This window comes from Chrysochloris asiatica, unplaced genomic scaffold (genome assembly GCF_000296735.1).
Source record: "Chrysochloris asiatica unplaced genomic scaffold, ChrAsi1.0 scaffold00018, whole genome shotgun sequence".
Lineage (NCBI taxonomy): Eukaryota > Metazoa > Chordata > Mammalia > Afrosoricida > Chrysochloridae > Chrysochloris > Chrysochloris asiatica.
In genome coordinates, this window is record NW_006408536.1 from 16,039,811 (window position 1) to 16,046,781 (window position 6,971).

Genomic DNA, 6,971 nt, shown 5'->3' on the forward strand with positions numbered 1-6,971 from the left:
TGAGTCGGTTCCGACTCGATGGCACCTGACAACAACAACAACATATTTCTGATTTCCATTGGTGATGTTATTGCGCTTAAAGATTGGTGCTCACAGCATTTATCCATTTGGCCCACCTTTTAACCAGGCTCTGAGCATTACAAATCCCAGAATGGGAATGTCTGATGACTGCCCTGGTGTGAATGGCCAAAGACTGTTAGATGAGTGTGCGTGAATATGCATAAAAGTGTATCTACGTGTGTACTAGTGTGTCCCTCCTTCTAAACAAGGTGGCTTCTGTGGAGTTTGGAAACACAGCAGAAGGACTGGTCCTATGGGATTGTCTAAGTTTTAGCACTCGAGAGGAAGTTTAACCCATTGCTGTCTAATTGATTCTGACTCAAATTGACACTGTAAGTAAATAGTAGAACTGTCCCATAGGGTTTCCAAGGATATAAAACTTTATGGAAGCAGACAGTCATATCTTTTCCCCATAAAGCCACTGATGGGTTGGAACTGCAGAGTATTCTGTTAGCAGCTGAGCGCTTAACCACTGTGCTGCTGGGGCTCCTTGAAAGGGAGTTTTGTTGTTGTTGTTAAGTGCAGTTGAGTTGGTTCTGACTTATACCAACCCTGTACAGGGTTTCCAAGGAGCAGCTGATGATTTTGAACTGCTGACCTTGTGGTTTGAAGTCCAGTGCTGATCCTATAGTACCACACCAGAAGTCTTGAGAGGGAGTTTAGTAAGTAATCATTTTTAAATCACCTCTTCCCTTTATCTTCAAATCCCAGAGCCTGGCTTTAAGAATCCATAGAGTGGTAAACCCTGGGCAAGTTCCTTAATCTCACCAAATGGTAATCTCTGATCTGTGCAATGAGAACAGTGATTAGACAGTTTTGAAGATAATGTATAAAACAGAAAAGAAAAAAAAAAAGCAAACCCACTACCATGGAATCTATTCTGGCTCATAGTGACTCAGTATAGGGTTTCCAAGGCTAGACATCTTTTTTTTTTTTTTCCCTTTAATTGATTTTATTTTTACATAAAAAGTTCAGTAAAAATTGGATCAAGTAAAGTGATTTTAAGCAGTAAATCAATCTTATCAACACAGCAGGAAGCTGGCCCAAACCACAATGCAACCTGCTTTGGAACATTTACATGAGGAGAACTTAAACCATCCTTACAAAGTCTTCCTCTGATCCTAGCATGTAGAAGCTGAAAGCAAAACCAGACCAAACAAAAACCAGGAAAAAACAAATTATTTTCAATATGTTCACATATGTATTAAAACATAATACAGATCATCAGGTAAGGGGTTACGGGGTGGGGACGCGCATGGGTCTGTGCACTGACCGCACCACCAAGGAGGAGACCCAGGTTTGAGAGTGGGGGTCAGGCCTGGACCAGGGGTCTTCCCTAAACCCTTGCTTCTGATGGCCTCCAACCACACCACCAAAGCTCATAACTAGGGTATACATCTTTACAGGTGCAGAAAGTCTCATTTTTCTCCCTAGCAGCAGCTGGTGGGTTTGAACTGCTGACCTTGCAGTTAGCAGTCCAGTGTTTATCTTAAAGTGCCACCAGGGTGTATAGAATGCGTTTAATGTGATTTCTGGCTTATAGTAATCCCCAAGTAAATAGAAGCTATTACTGTGAGAGTGAAAGACACTAAGAGGGGTCATGAACCCCAGTTGAAACTAGATTTTACACCAGGGCTTTGAATCAGTTCAAACTAGTTCAGTCATGGCTGCCATAGCAAAATCAGAACAGATCTGAATGTGTAAAATATGGGTGTATTAGAACAATAACAGGAACAGTAAAAATTACAGATGGAAGCCCTGACATGGGAAACTCAGAAGAAGTATAGTGAGTCCTTTAGGAACCTGATGTGTGACACTGGATTATTGCCAGGACCATGGGGAGTGATGCCATTCAAAGCAGTTCCATAGGCCACCATCTTTGAGCCAGACACCACGTTTCTCACTCTGCCTGTCAAGAGATTTGGCTGCTATGCAAAATGCATACTGCCGTTGTTTTCAAAGAGGGAGATTAAGTGTCTATCCAGTAGTCAACTGTCAATTTTCCCATTCCAGTTATTGCTCTGGTTCACTTACACTTTACAAATTTAGGTCGTTGTTACTTTGTTAGCCATGATTGAACTGGGAAGAACTGGTTTGAAGCCCTGATTTATGCTAATTTCACAGAATTACAGACAAATTCTATAAATACCAAACCCAAACCCAAACCCACTGCCATCAAGTTAATTTTGACTCGTAGCAACCATGTCTAGGGTTTCCGAGGCTGCAAATCTCTACAGGAGCAGAAAGCCTCATCTTTCTCCCTTAGAGCTGCTAGTGGGTTTGTACTGTCAACCTTGTGGTTAGCAGTCCAATGGCCTATCCCACAGGAGCACCACGGCTTCTGTGAATGACAATATCAAGGGAAAATAGTGGACTGTTGAGGTGCTTTGGAAGAAAGATCTGGCAATCTACTTCTGAAAAATCAGCTAGGGAGCACAGTTCTACTATGATACACAAAGGGTCATCCTGAGTCAGAGTCTATTTGTTAGCAACTGTTTATAGCAAAAGGACCTGGTGTTTTAGTTCTCTAGCGTTGCTATAACAGAAATACCATAAGAGGATGGTTTTAAAAAACAAATTTATTTTCTCACATTTTAGGAGGTTAGAAATCTGAATTCAGAGATTGCTCTGTAGAAAGGTCCTTGAGAATTAAAATATTAAAGAAGCTGCAGACTTAATTAAACCAACCACATTTAAAATGGCCCATCATTTGCTACTTAACAACGGAGCAAAAACTTAAAAGGTCTTTGAGATCTAGTCAGTTTTCTACCAGACAAACAGATGATCTGTCCTCATCTTAAAATAGGAAAATGATTTTGTGGAGCACAGCTCGTCTGGCTTAAAAGCTTAAGCATTTCTTGTTTCTACTTAATAATTCAAAATAAATTTCTAAACAACAAACTCCCATTTCACTATAAACAAGCATCCACTAATGTATGTCTCTAAATTTAGCAACCTCTCCAGATGTGTCAGTGGTGGTTTTTTTGTTGTCTCTGTCATAATGCACACTGATGGTTAGGCATTGGAGCATTGGATAGTGTCAGGTACAACTAGGCAACAGTCCAGACCCACTTTCTTCCTGGACTATACATTATAGCACTACCATCCAGCACTAAATCAAAACTCATTGCCACAGACTCATAACAATCCTATAGGATAGTGTAGTACTGCCCCATAGGGTTTCCAAACAGTAGACATTTGATCCATTAATTAGAGATGAATGAGTAACAGGGAAGAGGGATATGTTTCAGACATTAACAGCTTCAGACAGTCTAATGAGACATACTAGAATGCCTTTCAAAATTGATGAGCTCAGCCATTGATGGGAGTAACCAAAGAAATGTTCTATACAGCTGAGATAGCCCAACCATTCTTTCTGGAACAACTCATGAATTCTGAAACTGCAGTTCATCTGGAGTGTTCTTTTATTTTTTGTCTTCTTTTTAAAATTTGGAATGGGAAATCTTCTCGCTTTCTCAAAGCAGAAAGTTTATTTATTTTCAGCCAATTAGCTTTATTTTTAAGCCCAAATTGATTCATATATTCACTGAAGGATATTTCAAAATGAGCTCAACAATAAGGCATTAGTAAAAATAACATTGTAGTAGAAACAGATTTTGCATATGTAACAAGATAATTTATAAACTACATTAATTGCTTTTTAAAAAAGAGAACCTAGTTGCAATATCATTAAGTTATTTAGCACTGAAAATTGAACCTTACAACATTTTTTTTTCCTATACAAGAAATTTACCTAGCTGTAAGCAAAGTCTTTTAAAGAAGAAAAACAACAAAAAACAAAACAAAACAAATCCCACCAGGACAAAAAAATGTATGATTGTGTGAGACAAATAAGCAAACATACCTTTTATAGAGTACTTTTGCCTAAATTTTAAAATAAAAATGTCCACACTCTTTTGTTAAAACATTAAGCCTCTGTCAAAAAAATGTATTTCTTACTTTAGGATACAGGATTGAAAGATAAGACAATACTTATAAGTAAAGAAAATTTACAAGAAAAAAACTTGACAAAAGTTTTCAATTAAAGTATTATAACATTCACACTTGACTTAAAATATAACAAAAGAAACAAGATTGCAAACAAAAATGTTTATGGAGTTTTCAAACATAAATATAAATGAAATAGTGTTTAGGCAATAGGGCTCATGGTGATGGCTAGTAGGAAGTAACCGAATGTAGTCTACTTGGAAAAATCTTCAATGCACAAATTACAAGCCTAAATTATGAACTGCAGTAATACAATCATCACTGCCAATTTTCTTACTTCCAAAATATAGCCTATATTACTCAGACCTTTACTTCAGCAATTCGAGGAACTCCATATAACAAATGAATTTATTTTCTTAATAGGGATAACATGTTGTATCACTCTGCCAATGTTACTTCAAAACCTTCCATGCCAAAATAATTTGATAGCAGATACCAACAATTCAATAAATACGCAATGATCTTTCATTATAGTCCTTTAAGACACAAGGTAATTCATGCTGATAACCATAGGATCACAGTGCATAGAATCCAAATATAAACAGTTGGGGTGACTTTCAAAGTAATGTTGGATCCCTCACTTTATTTATAATCCCATTGTAACTGATAAGTTCAATTCATAGTCTGTATCATGCATTAATCATTTGGTGGCAGGAATAATTGAAAACGTTTCCTCTTACAACATCCATTGACGGCAATGAACGCTCCCCCAAACTGTCAAGGAAGTCATAGTCATTGCACAATATGTGAGGACCTGGAACTTTTCCAAAAGCTTAAAAAAATAAAAACAGAAAAAAAAATGGAATTCTATTTGACATTTCCTGACACCTGCATTAATACTGTATGACTAATAAAAGCATGTCAGTTGCCTGGACTGAACCAGCGATCAGCATGCGCCCAGAATGCACACGAGGAAAGATGCAATAAAAGGAAGTAGTCTTCATTGCCTATAGGTCACTTCCAGCCAAAGGTTAAAGTTCAAAGACTGAATGCTCTAAGTGCTCATTTTCTCAGTAGGAGGATAATAGTGGTGACATCAACAAGCATCATCATGTTACCACCGCTTGTTTTCTTTGGATTCTTGTTACATGTTCAAACATAAAAAGAATTATCTGGTGGTCGTCTCTTTTCTTTGCAGCTGGAAAGCATGCTAACAATGCTAAGACAAATTGATCGGACTGAGAGCACTGGGGACCAGTCTTCTGTTAGAATGGATAAACAGATGTGACCATTGTTATAAACAGGATGAACAGGACTATTTTCAGCAGTAAACATGACCTGAGGAGAGTCAAAAAAATACCAACTACTAAACTTAAACAGAAGTTGAATCTTTTCCCCTTCATATAAGATTACGAATCGGGCTGCGAACCTCAGGGTCAGCAGTTCGAAACTACCAGCTGTTCCACGGGAGGAAGATGAGGCTTTCTGCTCCCATAAAGATTTAGAACCTCAGAAACCCTGTACAGGGTTGCTATTGAGTCAGAACCGACTCCACGACACATAACAACAACATAAGGTACCTGGTGCACCTTCCATGTCTACAATCCACTGTGTAATTGAATTTTGAACACTCTTTTCATTTAAAGTTATCCCAGGAGGTGGGTCATTTTGCAAAGCCAACAGTTCTTCCTGTAGTCATTTCTGCATTGACGCCATGATAGAACTATTTCCCCACTAGGCTGGCGAGGCCAAAGACCCAGAAATTAATTTTTCACCTGTTGCCTGACATCACCAGGTTTGGTGCATCCAAGGGTCATTAAAGGTTTGCCTGTAAATGTGGGTGTTTTGATGAATAATTAGATTCAGTATTAGGCTTCCATTTTGACATCCAAAAAAAGGTATTAACTATTTCCCTTACAAATGTGTCACCCCCTCTGCCTTCTCTTCTTTCCCCCTCCCCTAAATACTACTCTAAACATGACAATGTTTAGAAATCTCAGGAGCATTTCTGTACTGCTGTCACCCACCTGTGGGGCCAACTCATCTGAAACTGGAAAGTTTGGCCTGTGTGAAAGCAGGCACATATGTACTGAAAGTAGGAAGGTAAGAGAAGACTGTTGTTGTTAGGTGCCATCGAGTCGGTACTGATTCATAGCGACCCTATGTACAACAGAAGGAAACACTGCCCGGTCCTGGGCCAACCTCATTATTGTTGCCACGCTTGAGCCCATTGATGCTGCCACTTGGCCAATCCATCTCGCTGGGGGTCTTCCTCTTTTTCTCTGACCCTCCACCTTACCAAACATGATATCCTTCTCTAGTGACTGGTCCTTCCTGGCAATATGTCTGAAGTATGTGAGACAAAGTTTGGCCATCCTGGCCTCCAAGGAGCACTCTGGCTGCACTTCTTCCCACACACATCTGTTGGTTCTTTTGACAGCCCATGGTACTTTCAGTATTCTCCTCCAACACCATAACTCAAATGCATCAATTCTTCTACAGTCTTCCTTATTCACTCCAGCTTTCACGTGAATATGAAGTTATTGAAAATAGCATGGCTTTGGTCAGGCACACCTTAGTCCTCAAGCTGACATCTGTGCTCTTCAACACTTTAAAAAGTTCCTGTGCAGCAGATTTGCCTAATGCAATACGTTGTCTGATTTACTGACTGCTGCTTCCATGAGTGTTGATAGTTGATCCAAGAAGAATGAAGTCCTTGACAACTTCAGTGTTTTCTGCGTTGATAAGAATGTTGTTTATTGTTTCAGTGGTGAGGGTTTTTGTTTTCTTTACATTGAGATGCAATCCATACCGAAGGCTGTGCTCTTTGATCTTCATCAGTAAATACTTTAAGTTCTCTTCACTTTCAGCAAGCAAGGTTGTATCGTCTGCATAGCGCAGGTTGTTAATAAGTCTTCCTCCAATCCTGATGCCACGTTTTTCTTCATAGAACCCAGCTTCTC

General features: G+C 39.1%; 1 pseudogene; it reads right to left on the reverse strand.

The window, feature by feature from the left end:
• Nucleotides 1-5,104: 5,104 nt before the first annotated feature.
• On the reverse strand, nt 5,105-5,736 carry LOC102817449 (annotated as a pseudogene).
• Between the last annotated feature and the right edge of the window lie 1,235 nt (nt 5,737-6,971).